We start from the raw sequence: 16,566 nt of genomic DNA, 5'->3' as shown, positions 1-16,566 counted from the left end.
ATTTGGAAGGAGTCCAATAATTGAGTTTTTCTTTTATGGATCGTGCCGTAGGTGTCATGTCTAAGAATTTGTCGCCTAACCTAAGGTCATGAAGATTTTCTCTCATATTCTTTTTTTTTAATTTTATAGTTTTACATTTTACATTTATTATGTATGACCCATTTTGAATGAAATTTTTGTGTAAAGTGTGGGCTTTAGGTCAAGGTTCTTATCTTTTGAAATTGATGCCAGTTGTTAAGAAGGCTCCTTTCTCTCATCGAATTGGTTTTTTCTCCTTTGTCAGAAATCAGCTGGGCATATGTATTTTTTTTAATCTCTGTTTTTTTAACAGTGGAAAAGTGAAAGAGAGAAGAGAAGGCTCATATCAGGTTCATATCAGCTACATGGAGATAGGAAATAGGGTCTTTATGTCAGGTGGGCGTGTGTCCAGCTGAAAACTGGAGGGTCTATTACTATAGAAGAAGAGGGTAATGCATAGTCAGGGATATTTAGAAGTCCACCAGACCAGTAATCTTTTAAAAACAAAAACAAAACATGATTCAGCTGTTTGGCAGGTTTTCCTTCCCATCAGGGTCTGGCAGAGAAGCCACATGGCTGACGTCTTTGGGTCTGAAAGTCCACAGATGTTTACTGCCTGCCTCGCTAAGAAAGCATTAGTATTTCACCCCAATCCTTTGCCTTCCTTCCTTCTTAATTATATGCTGGCTGCAGTATTCCAGACTCGAGCCTGGCAAACCACTCTTGATTTCTTTTCAGTGACTCTTTTATTTGTGGTTCATGATCTTTCTGTTTCTGACTCAATTCTAGTCAACTTCAGATGGCTAATGACTTGTCCCCAAAGTTCAGTATTTTTGGATTTTGAGAATTTCTGATTGAGATAGAAGAGGACAGAAGAGCCACAGTTCCTGTCTCTGAACGCTGGAAGTTACAAGGGAGAAACGAATGACACAGCTGGCAAGAGCAGGCGTGTTTCATCTGGGGGCAAGTATACCTTTATACCCTGAGATGGCAGGCCTGAGCTGTGGAAGCTGAGAGCAGGGACATGCCCTTTCTCGTCTTCACTGGTAGCGCTTGTGTACTTGATGTTCAAAATGGTGCCCAAGTGAGCCCTGATGTTTTTCACTCAGGTAAGGAACAACTAAACAGTATTAGAAAATCTGCCCTGTTTCATCATATGCTAAGGCCTTTTTGGTTCCAAGAAAGGACTAGGCTGGTCAGCATCAGTAGATTCGGCCCGAAGGTGCAGTTGGAGTGGGAGCTTGTCTAGAATGAGGAATGAACGTTGTCAATGATGAACCTGATTGCCTGGGACCCACTGGGTGAAAAATTGACATTGCTGTCACTTTATTGTGTTTTTTTATCCTTTGAAAGGTGTTAAAGTTTGTAAACGTGCACTAGGCTTTCACATGAGTGATAAGCAGGTAGATCGATAACTTAGCATTCTCAAAGGTGCCCTGGAAAGATGACTGTACTTCTTTTTTTAGTATTGCAAATATGAATATTTATGGCCCCAAATCCTTTTTAAATTGCAGAAAACTGAGAAGTGGGATCAACCAATAATAACTCTATCAGTTTTAATGCTGGTTTATATGAATATGTCAAAAAAAACTCACGTAACTACCGGCATCAGGTGTTAAATCGTATCATTAATGGCAGATGTATTCGACACATTTATCATGGCGCTTTGCCGTATATCCAGAGAATGTGTTTAACAATCAACTTTCACTTACGTTCCGCTGTACTGGAAAGATGAGTATTAGGTAAAGGGTAGCGACATGAGCACTACACTCGTGGGTGCAAAGTGGCTAAGAGTGAGTGCTCTGAAGTCAGACATCTTGGCACCACCTTTTACATGGTGGCAACCTTGAGAGAATTACTTAATCATCTGCGCCTCATTTTTTTCACAAGTAAATAAGAGTGATATTATTAAGTACTAAATAACAGTAGTTATAGTAAAGGAAATAATCCATGCAAATTGTTGGAACAATCATAAAATATTTTATTCTTAACATAAACTTCAATATTTCATAAGTACTTAATTCATTTATTTACTCATTCAACAAATACTGAAGTACCTAATGTAATTACCTGCCGTTTACATACTGTTCTAGTTTAGAATTTATTAGTGAACAAAGCAGAAGAAAATCTTTGCCCTTGGGAAGCTTTCTCCCCCCCCGCCCCCGCCTTTTTTTTAATGCTTGGAATTATACTGAGTATCCAAAATTTTGCTTCGTTGATTTCACTGATTTATTTTAACGTGGCTCATTTTTACTACATCTGAAACTTTGGAACTTCAACGCACACATCATCTTTAGTTCTGATCATGATGTTGTCTCTTCAGAGATTATGCAGAGAAGTTCATTTCCACTCTAGTACTGAGTTGATTTAATAGAACACCCCAGTTATGAAAGATGGCCTGTGGAAGGGTGCTTATCTGTGGACAGACACAGATGGTAACACCAGCTTTCTTCCTTAGGCTGTGGCTCTGCAGTGTCTGTTTTCTCCATTCAGCATGTTTTTAAAGAGAAGGAGACAATGTCTCATGGGCCACGTTTTGTGCTGTCCCTTATCTCATGCTGGGTGAGAGTAAATAAACTTGCAACTTTTCTTAAAGAATATAAGAACAAAAGTTATCCAAGGAAGACTAAGATTAAAAGCCGTATAATGTATAATGCTAACTACACAGAACAGTTTTTCTTCGAGACCTATTTTTTTAAAAAGCCATGTTTTATTTTTGGTAGAGACAAGTCTTTTCTAGAGCTGTTTAATTGTACTGGCAAAAGTTGGCAGCTCTAGCACTTTGATTTCTATAGTACCATCTTGGTTTCCTTTTTAACATGAATATATATATACATATATATATACATATATATGTATATATATCCACTTGTTTTATAAAAAATAAAAAATTCACTTTATCACCATAGTTTTAAGATTCAGCACACCTTTAATCATAGTTCTTTCCATGAAGACTTTCTTTTTTGTTTTTAAGGTTTGTTTTTTTTGTTTTGTTTTGTTTTGTTTTGTTTTTTTTAGTTTATTTGACACAGAGACAGAGATCCCAAGTAGGCAGAGAGGCAGGCAGAGAGAGAGGGTGGGGGGAAGCAGGCTTCCCACTGAGCAGGAAGCCCAATGTGAGGCTCCATCTCAGGACTCTGGGATCATGACCTGAGGCGAAGGCAGGGGCTTAACTGACTGAGCCATCTAGGCACCCCTCCATGAAGATTTTCAATGACCCATTAACATGGTCATAATCATTGCCAGGAAATTCCTCTCTCTCTCTATCTATCTATTGTTCTTGAATTGCACACATATTTGGAAATGGGGTGAAAATATAGAAGTCATTTCTAAGTCTTATTATAATGTCTAATTTCTCAAGCTAGAATGAAATCGTTCAAAGACGCTGTCACTGTTGCTCTTCTCTTGCCGCATCTCTTCTCACCACCTTCCCTTCTTTCTCTTTTCCTCGCCTCCCGAATACAGTGGGACATGAGGAGCCAGCCAGTCACACTTAATTTAGTAAGGACCGTAATTAGAGGAGAAAACTTTGCTTTCCTTGTATCTCAGGCCCAGAAAACAGACATATAGGTGGCCATCAATCAATTTTAAAATTGCTTTGTAAACTACTCCACTGTTTAGCTTTTTGATCTTAGGGATATGCCAGCCAACACATAAACGACCTCCTAATCATTCATTCATAGTTTTTACAGCCATTTCTCCACTGATAGTTCAAAGAATCCTATTACTACTCCTAAAAGCAATGGAATGTTTTGCCTTTCACTACCTAAGGGAAACAGAATCTGTTGAATCCATAATAATCCAATTCGTGAATTCAGGTACTTTTGATCCAATAATTTTTTTTTTTTATGCCTACCCCATCTAGATTGCCTGCATCCATAGTTCAGAGATGGCTAGGAAATTGGACAGCCCTCTATTTTGACACAGTCAATATTGACAGAGTTGGCATCACTAGTGGTTCCAAGATGTTTTATTTTGGCAGGGAGCAGAAAGTTGGGACATCAGTGGAGTCTGTGATTTAATGCTCATTCAGATTGCCAAAATATTTTCACCGAAAGCAGATAATGTAGTCTTAAAACAATCACACCAATCTCCCTACATATTTTCCTGTCGTAGATCAATGTCGTGCCCGCACGACAAACAGCAAGGGGAAAAGAAAGGGGAAAAAGAGGGAGAGTCCTGGGGGAAAGGGAATGCGAAGAACACGCGAGGGACACCAGGCCGATTGACACAAGTGACAAAGTTCTTTATTAAGCACATACTCTTATAATCTGTTTCATAAGTGATTACCACAGCATTTTTGCGCAAAGATGAGACATGTCTCATGTACAGGATGTGTCAGTCATAATTATAGAAAATGCAGCTGCAGGGTAGACCGCAAGGTCCGCTTTCGGAATGACAGCAGAACATGGGAGAATAATCTTAAGGCAAACAACAGGGCCTTAACGAGCCCAGGGGATTAGCCATGAGTGCCCTCCGACCGAGGACCAGGGAGCCTTTGCTACCACCTGCTCAACTCGCTCTAGGAGAGCCGCTCACAACAGATCAACAGGAAATAAGTTGATACCTGTGGTTGACATCATTAGGTCAGATTTCATAAGTTATAGAGACAGAGACGTCTTCAGCATTTTGGCTGCTTCTTTCATTTAGAAACCCACTTACAAGGAAAAAGATCAGGTAACCCACTGCTCCATTTAAACATTAAGATGATTTTGCATGGCAGTATTCTCTTTTAGGTTTGCAAATATTGTTATTGTTCTGATTTAAGTGATGGCCAAAGAGAATTTTTAACCAAAATATTCGAGTCATTTTGATCATCTTTGGCCTGGTCTCCTGCTGCCGTTGCTCAGTTCAACCCAAACCCAAGGAACAGGTGTCTTACTCAGTGAGTTCATCATATCTGAGTAGCTGAACCTCAAATTTGTTAGTGTCTGTTGTACAATTCTCCTTCACGATCTATAACTACTCTGTGTTATAATGAGCCTTCTGTTATAACAGACCTCATGATATTTAAAATTTATCAAATTTAGGCAATTATGTTTGAATTTGTGTCATTTGAAAAGTAAAACAAAAACAGGCTTTGACAATTCTCTTTCCCTTTTAGAAAACAAAGGTGCACGCCTTTGACAATTACTGTTGTTAAGCGCTACTAATGTGAAGAGAAATATATAGTCCATTTCCCTTGAATTTATTTTCATCTTGCTATTTTGTGCAGTGTTTTTGTGTTTGTTTGTTTCCTTTTTTGGTCATTTGCCATTTTCAAGAAACAGTTCATTTTCTTAAATGAAGAAAGAGATTCTGAAAAGCGGTCATTCCACAATCTCCAGAACACAATTTCAAGCTACTGGTGCCAAGTATTTGGCACTTCAGGCATTAATTTATAATCCTCCATTAGACCTTGCCATTTGAAATAATCACAGTTTTGTTATTTTATCTTGAGAATTGTGTTCTCTGGGGCTGCCATTCAAAGAAAAATATACCAAAAGGTAGATAAAACCAATCATTCTGTCATTCCCTGTTCTGCATTTTAGTGGAGATGATGGTGACAGATGAAAATTCTTTGAAAGAAGGATTGCTTCTGTGTATCAACTCAAACGTAACTTGTTTTGCATTGTCAGATAACAATGCTGACTGGAGCAATGGAAAAATAAACATGGATGGGACATCAGTGGAAAAGTCCATCACTCAATTTCTACCAATAATAAATAAATGGAGAAAAAATATATATTCATTACATGGTTGAAAGACCCGAAGCCCATAACATTTAGAAATGCAATTTCCAAACATCCTGTGAGCATTTGCAGAAGCTGTAGCTGAATATCAATAGGGTATTTGTTCATCCCCAAAGTCATGTTGCTGTTCCTCTTTTTTTCTTCCCCATGTTTCAGTCTGGCCTACTTCCTTTAGTGAGGCAGATCAACATAAACCTTGACCAAGTGTGGGTCAGAGCTGCTACAAAGTTGGCAAACACACTGGAGAAGAGAAACTAGTAAAACAAAGTATCTATCAGAAGAGACCAGGCATATTGAAGTTAAAGCGTTTTGGAACCTTCTGAATTAAAAACGTTGTACTGTTGGTCACCTGACGTTGTTTTTAAGTGAGGGTTCCCAAGGTTTGTGGCCATGGACACAAGACACACTGTGGATTGATGCATCCTGGATTGGTGAATGCCAGATAAAATGCCGTAATATCATGAGAAATACTGCTCTGCATTTTGAGCATTGTGTTCTGAATCTAAATATATGTACACTAACCGCATTTTTTGACTGATGACTGCGATAACTAGTTTATCTTCAGACCAGCAGTTGAAATGGAGGAGACAGCCCCTTTGTGGTTGCAACCAGTCTTCTCCAAAATCTGGCCACTGAGTGACACATGAAAGCAGAATGCTTACTAGACAGTGGGTATGCTTTCGATTGTTGTCTAAAATGAATTTATTTTCTGTTCTTTTTCCTCAAAATGAAAATGGTCACCTGGTCACTTCCAGGATATCCACTGAGTATATATCTTTACCAGTCTTAATGTTTACAGCATCATTTCTACTCCCTTCCTGTTTTATTACATGGAACAAGAGAAAAATAATAATAATAAGGTCTGTAAGCTCCAAGGAAGTCAGTTGAATCTAGAAATTAGTCTAGATGCTGCTTTTCTCCTTTCTGGCATTTGTTTCTAAGTACTCCCATGACACTGGGCAACATAAGAACTCTACCTCCCACTAATGTTGGAGGAATTTAACATTATACAAGTATGACAAGTTCTACCAGATCATCCGTCATTCAGATTTTAGCAGGAAAGGCATATATATGAGCATTCCCTTTCACCAGCGTGCCTGCCGAATGGTCTTTGGCTTCCTATCTTGTTCTTGCCACAAAATACCTCAGCACGTCAATAGCAGGGCAATTGGAATTGAGAATATTACAGAATTTTTGAGTGTTGTTTTCTTGAGGTGTGTAATTAAAAGATTTCAGGCTAGGTATAAAAGTCCTCATTACCAGAGGCACATGAATGGCTCAGTTGGTTAGTCATCCAACTCTTGACTTCAGCTCAGGTCATGAGCTCAGGTTTGTGGGGTCAAGCCCTGCATCGGGCTCCTCACTGAGCCTGGAGCCTGCCTGAGATTCTCTCTCTCCTTCTCCCTCTGCATCCTTCCCACTCCCCACCCCCGCTCCCAGCTTATGCTCTCCTCTCCCTCTCTCTCTTTCTAAAAAAAAAAAAAAAAAAAAAAAAAAAAAACCAGAAAAATTTTCAGTCACTTCAGTGATAGAAAGCAAAACAAAGAATTTTGGTGTCTCTTAGGTTTAAAGAAATAGCAATTCAATTCAGTAAGAAATGGACTGTAATCCCTACATTCCTTTGGATTAATGCCACCTGTGCACAGATCGCAAGGAAACTGCACCTGTGAATGTAACAACGGAGGTTGGGAAAGGAAAGACCCTCAGAGAGGAGAGGTTTGCAGTTCCTCACTCCAGGTGAAAGAGGTTGTAAAACAGTCCCTCGAGGCCGAGCCGGGCCTCAACCACGCCTTCTCTCTCAAGCATGGACCCTGGAGACATCGTCAGAGCAGAATGGAATTCATTCAGATTCCACGAATGTGAAATGTTATGATCTGACCTGGTCTTTGCGTATCTCTATGTTTGCCCTCTTTCAAAAAGCAAAACATAAAGGACATTGTAGAAAATATGGCTAACCTGTTAGGAAAAACAATATTTAACTGCTTTATCACATGAATTCATTTTATATAAACACTGCTACATGCAGACCCTGGAATCATAGGTCGGGATCTGGAAAGATCCTGAATAGTCAGCTGGGTTAGCCCTCTGTCTCCTAGCCCATCAAACACCCCTCTACTCATTCGGAAGTAAAATCTAGAAAGGAAACGAGGCCAGCCAGGACCCAGAACTCTCTTGTGAGTCATTAGTTTTGTTGTCCTCATTCTTACTGTTTCTCTAAGCGTAACAAGACTGCATTCTCAAAGTATCCTATAACTCAGATTTTCTCCCAGATTTGATTACCTTGTCTCCCAATTATTACAATTTGAAGGAGACTTATTGTGTTTGTGCCTGCCTTTACTCAAGGTTTGCTTATCTAATTAGACCCATTGTACCTAAAAACTGTAGCCTATTACTGTTACGTAAATGATCAAAACATTTTAATTTTTCTCTGACATATTCCTGTTAAGTTATATTGTACTCTGTGTGAATGGAGAGGGACATAAATCTGACATGGTGAATACGTGTGGATTTACGAAATGTAGCTTGAAGTTAATGAGATTGATTGGATGTGTGAGTTGGGAATTCAGTTTTATAATTTTATAGCCACTCCTTATACGGTTATAGATTCATTTTTCCCCCCAAAACAGTTAATATTTACAGGGAATGCTGCCCTTTAATCTTCTCAGCAACAAAGCTGCTGATAAATAAATTCAGAAATACAGGCCTGCATAATGCTCTGCAATCATCTTATTTCAGGAGCAGATCACTTAAATTGGACTGGACTGGCAGAGCTCATAAAGGCCTTCAAGCCAGACAAGCAAAGAGTGGGGGGCGGGGGGGAGGCTACCGCGGAAGCCGCTGGTACCTGTTAAAGGATTTTCACTTACTATTCTACTTATAAGATGAACTCCCTTACTTGGTCTACTGCCCTGCCCCGTGCTCATCCGAGGGAAGGACTGGACAGAAACGTGGACGATCTGCTGACCTTCCGTTCCGAGTGGGCAAACGGCTCCTACTTTTTTGCAAAGTGAATCCACACAATGGGCAGGAGAACGGAGACAGTGTAACAAGTACAGTAAGCTCGAGGCAGATAGGAATCTGTGATGACCCACTTGTGTTCGCTTGTTTGCCTGTGAGCAGGGTCTCCGAGTGCAAGGTCAAGACGGCTAGGAAGCGTCCGGTAGGAAGTCGGGTGGACGGGGAAGGGTCAGAGGCTCCGCGGGAGACCAGGAGGCGGAACCGCGCAGCACGGAGAGGCAGTTCAGCACGAGCCTTCAGTGATCATATGGCCAAAGGCCAAACACCTTTGGCCCAGGATGCAGGATACCTATACCCTCTAATGGACTTTCAAGCCAGGAGCCTTCGTTCTATGCCCGAATATACTAGCTGGCATCTGTGCGTTGCCCAGGGGCTTCCCTGCCGTGGGGCTTACGGTGGCCTGCATTAGCTCACCGCCGCACCCCGCCGTAGACCTTCCCGCAGCATGATGCGGTTCCAGCCGCGCGGTGCGGTGCCGCACCCGCCGGCTGCACGTGGCTCCTGAGCCCTTGCAAGGTGGCCAGTACAACAGAAGAACTGAATTTTTTATTTTAATTCATTTAAAATTGAATAGCCACCCGCCTCTTTGGCTCGGAAGTAGCGTTGGCTTGGCAATGTCACAAATTATATTACTTGGAGCAATTCAGCGCGTTGGACTTCGCTTTCGCCACCAGGGCAGGGCTGGTGAGAGGGGCTTGCTGACTGCGAAAACTGCCATTCTGAGGACGTAAGAGGTGCCCACCTCTAGGGGGAGCCCGAGACCTACTCTGAATACCGCTCCCTTCCCGCAGCAGGAGAAACCCTTTCAGGTCTGACCCTTCCCGCCCAGTGAAATCGAGTGTCACTCTGGGCTGAGAGTACAGATTAAAGCACTGGCCAGGGAATGTGGAGCGCAAGGATAGTGGTTGTGAATATCCGCAGAACTTGAATAGTTAGGAGGCAAGAGCTGCCTGATGCCTGAAAGGGAGAGCACCTGCTGACTAGACCTCACCATCCCCCTGAAGGCTGTCTCTCTCCTTTCCTCCTTCTCACCTCTATTCCTGGACAAGAGATATTTAGAAGTCCTGCACTCTTAAAGATTATGGTGTTCCACTCGTGTTTCGTTGTAAGTGCAAACAACATTAGAGAGTAAAATTATTGTAAAGAGAATTTCAAAAAGGCCATTGCACTAAGAGCGATGGTGAGTGCCATTTATTTATTTATTTATTTATTTTTAAAGATTATTTATTTATTTATTTGGAAGAGAGAGAGAGAGACAGCGAGAGAGGGAACACAAGCAGGGGGAGTGGGAGAGGGAGAAGCAGGCTCCCCACTGAGCAGGGAGCCCAACGCTGGACTTGATCCCAGGACCCTGGGATCATAACCTGAGCAGAAGGCAGACGCTTAATGACTGAGCCACCCAGGTGCTCCGAGTCTGCCTTTTAGATTATCAGGGACTTCTTTGTCTCCATCCCGAGCACTTTTTTTGTCAGTCCAATGGCTATCGCCCCAAGGTTTTGGACAGTCTGCCAGGTCTTTGGGCAAGTATCCCAAACCAATAGCCCTCTGAAGCCAGCGAGTGCTTTCTTTTACTCTCCTGTTCCTGATCTTCTAACTTTGGATCTTCTTCTTCCTCCATTCGGAATGAAAAACCAAAGACGTGGGACAGACTGTGGAGAAAGCAGGGAGGGAAGACCCAGTGGCCATTAGTTTTTGTAGTTCCTTTAAGTCAGTGGTTCTTAAACTTGAACAGCACAGCAGAATCATCCGGAGGGCTTGTTAAACTACAGAAGGTACGGCACCCATTCCAGCTTGTGGGACTTGGTAGGTTTGGGTGGGGTCTGAGAATTTGCATTTCTAGTAGGTTTCCTGATGATTCTTACCATGTTAGCCTGAGGACCCTACTTTGAAAACGATTGCTTTAGATGTTGCTTTGGGATTTAGGGTCCAAAGACCAGCTGATAAAGGTAAGTTGTCTCAGCAACTTTGCCAGCTCTGGGGTGTATATGTGTGTGTGTGTGTGTGTTCCCAGGGAACTCTTAGAAGAGCAGTTGTGGCTAAGGGCAATGGCCAGCATTTCTGAGTCTCCAAACCAAATGCAGCCTTAAATGTAATTTTTGAATAACCTTTAAAATAATCCAAAAACCCCAAGAACAGGTCGCAAATACTGCTTTTATGTTTTATTCTCTCTTCTTTCTATGTTGCCATTTTTTATAAACTCTACTCTCCCCTGGGGAGCCTATAACTTTTCATATCCTGAGCCATATTTTAGACTCAGGAGTATTGGCTATGACAAAAGCAAGTCAACCACACCTGTTTCACGGTGCCCAGAGGAGATAGGAAAACAGAACTGTCCTCATGACATCGCCGTTTTTTCCACACCTCAGGGAGAGGTAGAGCTGTAAATGGTGGTTGCTGGGCCAGTGGTAGGCCTACACAACCAAACTTGTTTCCATGGCGTGGAGGAGTTGATGAGGCTGAATTGGAGGTCTCTTAAGAGGTTGTGGAGAAAGATATAAGGTTGCCTAAGACGGTTTTCTAAACAAAGAAAGAATTAACTTTGAGAGCTTGGTGGTCACCTACTCCGGTAGAGCTCCTTTGAAAATGGGCTGCTCATCAGTCCCCTGCGGGGCTTTCTTAAAATACAGCAGCCTGGGCCTCACTTCTAGATGGTCTGATTCAGTAGGTCTCATTCCATATATGAGGGACTGAGATTTATTTAATATCACACATACTGGCATAGTTGAGTTTGCAGTGCAGTTCCCTGACACAACCTGTTTTGTTTCTACATTGGCTGCTTCTATTTAAACGAGGTGACATTCACGATACCCTCCCCCACCCAAGAGAAAATTCTAGGTTCATCCTCTCACTTCATCATGACAGCATTGCTGGTGGCTGATGCTGCAAGGGAAACAGAAGGTTTGCTTTCTGACCCTACCACACATTCAAAAACTTCAGCGACAGGAAGAGTGTATTATGCTCCCCTTTTCTGTGAGAGCACTTTTGTAAATAGTCCCCATATCTCAGGGCTCCGAACACGCACTTTATACAAGTCCAGCTGTTCACAGACACTCTGTGATCAACTTGAACCTTGGATAATTGCACTCTTCCTCTCCAAGGGCAGTTTCAACAGGATGTGATATATTTTGGTTTGGGCTGCCATAGTGCCAAGAGCTCAAAGAGTGCTGTTATAATAACCCCCTTTATTCCAGCTAGTGGCTGACTCCAAGGAGCTCAAAACGTTTTATTCTTATTAGTTATCAAAACTGAGGTCTTCTGAAGGAAATAGAAAGTCTTATTACTTCCATTTTACAGATGAAGCAGTCAAGGCCTAAAGGCTAAATGATTGTTTTGTGGTCTCACAGAATCTAGAGGCTTTATGTATCTGGGGTCAGGGATCTAAGATCTAGAAACAAAAACAAACACAAAATTCTGCTATATGAAATAGATGTCTTGTCATCTCCCATCCTAAAAGAGAATGGAACTTTCTTTCTGGCAAATTCATCATAACTTATACTTGATTCGTGGAATAGCCAAACATTTTTCATTCTCCCTCATTTTATGATTTTTTTTCAAAGTAAATGTAGGCATGACATATTAAATATCAACTTATAAGAAGTTTAACTTCTATTTTTCCTGTTTTATAAATAATCAGTTATATTCAGAAAGCTCTTCCCAGATTTGGAACCTTGTAAAGGCATTGATGGTACTTAAAAATTCTGATATGCTGTGCATTTCATCTTTATGCTGTACTATCTTTATGACAGGTATGGCTGTATGCAAGTACTAATAGTCTGTAGGAAGAAGAGGAAACTATAGGTTAGGTACCTCCTATTTGTATCCAGAGTTCCTCATGCTTGCTTCTAACACAATGCCCATCCCAGCACTCTGGAGTTAACTACTCCCTTGTCTGAGTTGCTGAAGGCAGAAGTTGTTCCCCAAATACACAGAAGAGAGACTTGTACTTACTGAGCCTGCGTGCCTGATTTATTCCATTTGCTTCTCTAGAAATCTGTATACACTCTGTTCTGTGGCTTGTAGACTAACCCACATGGAAACTATCGAGAAGCTCCTTTGGGTTCCTCCTAGGGCATCCACAGGAGATTTAGGGCAGGAGAATGGAACTTAGGTAGAGCTTCCTTTAGCTCTCCGTTCCCTGGGTCGCCATGGATTAGTGCTATCCATCTACTAAAAATCACATGACATGTTCAAAACCATCTCATGATGCTTTGTTCAGAAATGGCAGATGGACTTAAAAAAATGAAAATAGAAGAAAAAAACCAAAATAGCCAGTCATTTGAAGGTGACCCTTTCCAGAAACCTGAGACTTACACTAGGCTGTCACAAAACTGTTTAAGGTAATTGATATGGTTTGCTGTTAAAACACAAACCAATGAGAACTTCTGATAATTCTAATGTGCTCCTATTTGAATTTTTACAGTGTCTATTTTTATTTATTGGTGAATGATACACATGGATACCTGAAGACGACCCCCTTCAGGCTGATATATGGTTAGCTGTTTAATTGTCCTTCAGAAACACCTTCCAACCTTCCATACTCAACATGCTGATCACTTTGGTCAGAATCACTTGTTAGAAAAGAGAGGACTTTTCTGATGTCTCAGATGATTTGGTTCCAGATTAGTTAGAGTTGACAAATTTTAATCCTTGTTTTTTCTTCCTTAATGTCATATCGATAACTGCTTGATGAATCTCAAAAGGGACACCCAAATCAGAAATTCTTAGAGTTGAACTATTTCTCCTCTAACACCCATCACCATTGAGAACATAGATGTCTTTCTTCCTCTGTGCTCTTTGAGCCTTTGGCAGGGTGATTGGCACCTTATAGATAGTCAGTTTATAATTGCTGAAATAATCTAAGGGATCATATAGTCACATTTTATGATATAAAGCAAGAAAATTCTGTGCATAATTTCTTAGGGATGATCAATAGCTTCCATCCAAAATTTTGTTACATGCAGCAAGGAAGTTTAAATCTCCCTTGGTAACTTAACCAGATTCACTCCTTTTTCTAAGGCCAGTCTGTGTATCTGAGGTCAGTCTTCTTGCTTTTTACTTACAAGTATACTCTTCTAACTTAACACACTTGGTTATTTTTTTCCCCAAAATTCCTTACAGTATAATGATTTCAATTCATGTTCATCTGATTATACTTGTGTGTCACTCTCTATATGGCCCCAAATATAAACCTATAGATTTGTGTATTTGTATGCCTTTAGTATAGCATATGAAACTCTTCCTCTCATGTTCTGAACATCATGCTTATTTTAATGCTGAGTGAGATTCCGTTGTCTCCAAAGAGTGAGTTATGCATTATAATCACCCAAACGAAAAAGTAACTGTTGATGTTTTTGAGAAAAGAAAGACAGTGGTATGCCGAAACACACACCATTACCCAACTTGTTCAACTGAGGTTGAACTGAGTTACTGAGGTCTGAATTCTCAATAGAGAGGGTTTCTGTTGTCTAAATAACTTTTATCCTGTGTCACAGAGAGGCAAAGTGGTAGAAAAAACACAGCATGAGTACACACGGGTTTTTTTTTATTTGTGCAAAAATGCATTCCATATACCATTGAAAAAAGTTTAATAGCATGAGGCAATAATGTGGACAAAGAAGAGAGAGGATATATTAAACCTAGATTTGCACACAGGTCAACATTTTTAGAATTTTAAAGAATAATTTGTAATTCCCATAAAGTGGACTTACTGTATATCACTGTTATAGCCAATAGTTAGAATTGAACAGATTTGGCATGCCATATTTACTCCCTAGGAACACAAACCATGATAAACAATATTTAATTTTTGCTCATTGTTTGGGATGCAAGACCAAACTATTGATGGGAGAATGACCCCTATTATTCATGTGAGTGTTTCAATGTGATTCTACTGATTGGGAGTGTGAGGGGGTGTATGGTAAGGTTAGCCGGAAGGCTTCTCTAACTTGCCAGACTGAGAAGCTGTTCCTAGAATTTATTAAATAGAGAAAAGTAAATCACTACTGTATGGCAAAGACTTTTCATTTAGATCAAGGAAAAAGCCAAGATAGAGTCCTCATGTCATACAGGAACCATAAATGGTCATGGTCATTAAAAAAGTCTACTATAATTTCAGTCAGTTAAAACTTTTGTACACTTTTAAGTGATCATAGTGTAGTACAAAGAACTTATAGAAGTTGGGCTAAAAAAATAATAAAATTTGACACTTATGAATGCATTGTGTACCATGGGCCATTTATGGGATAGAGTTCCTCCAACTCATGCAGTCCAGTGGTTCTCAAACTTACTGAGCACAGGACACTCAGAGGTACGCATTAAAAACACAGATTCTCAAACCCCATACCCTGAAATTCACAATCTACATTTTAAACCACCTCCCTGTTGACCCTGGTGCAGTGGTGTTCTGCCCATTCTTAGAGAAACATCCAATTAAGGCCATCCATAAAATGTTGTCATTTAAATGGGTTTCTGAAATATCGGTGCCCTACTTTCCCCCCCTCAAAGGAAACTTCTGGAGCTAGTGGGTACTAAACAAAGAAGAGAGGTGAGGCAGATTTATGGATTTTAAAAACTTTTATTTTGAGCTAATTTTAGACTTAGAGATTCATTATTTTAAAAAGGCTTCGTTCTAAAATGGCCCTTTGATGGTGCTCAGCATGGTGAAATTATAAGGTATGTATGTGGTAGAAATATGAGTACGGAGCTCCTTGCTGTTTCTTGCCTAGGCTGTGAAATGACACATCCGCAAATAATTATATGGGCTTTATATGTTTTCATTTAGAAAATCCTCACCATTTACTGATGTACGGTGTACACTCTTCTTTGACTCATATTTTTATGCTTCAGTATATGATGCCAGCCAGCTTTGTCGGTCGAGGAACCATACCTTATTCCAACTATCCCGTACTTAAATCCAGCCTTAAACATCATACAATTTTAGAACATATACTCTGCATATTTGCTGCTAAATTTTTCATTAAAAAGAAGTATGTGTAGTCTTTCCAATAATAAATGGATTTTATCCATCCATTAAAAGTTCAAAAAAAAATTTTTTTTTCAGCATGTAGCAATGCTAGTGACCTGTGCACAACTTCTAAACAAAATACGTCCTAAATATTTCAGTTCCATGCTATGGTTGAATTTTGTCATTCTTGCGTGTTCTGAGTGATTTTAAATATTTATTTAGCTTAATTCAGCATGAGTCATTTCCTCCTGGATTTTAATGTTAACCTCAGAACATATAATGATTGAAAGAAGGCATCATTATTATGTATTAATGGTGAGAATTAAGTTAAAATATAATGTAACACACTTGTGAATTTCTAAAGCTGACAGCAATAAGGAATATACTAAGAAGACATTTTCTCTTTATTATTCATATTAAATACGCCACTATAATATTCTGTAGGCAGAATGAGATCCATAAATATGGTAATTATATTTGAATACTGTGCTGTCAATATGCTTAGAAATTAAATGTTGAAGCAGCCAAATTCTTAAATGTTGAAGCAGCCAAATTCTTTTCTTATTGGTTACTAGTAAAAAAAAAAAAAACAACAACAACAACAACAAAAAACAAACTCCTCAATGCAGGACAGCTGTTGCTGTTAGTTAAAAATCCCTACTGTGTAAATAGGTATTTAGGTACACTCTGAAAATGAGGTTTTTGCAACAATAGGCTATTAACAGCTTCTTCATAATGGTTAAGGCTTGTCACATAAACCCTTCTGTGTTCTGGTTCACTGACCTACACCATACAGCCACTATAGGCTATTGTGCCCATCCCGCAGCCCCACGG

The sequence above is a fragment of the Meles meles genome, chromosome 10 (genome assembly GCF_922984935.1).
Source record: "Meles meles chromosome 10, mMelMel3.1 paternal haplotype, whole genome shotgun sequence".
NCBI classification, from domain to species: domain Eukaryota; kingdom Metazoa; phylum Chordata; class Mammalia; order Carnivora; family Mustelidae; genus Meles; species Meles meles.
The sequence above is the reverse complement of the archived record's forward strand: the minus strand, read 5'-3'. Positions refer to the sequence as shown.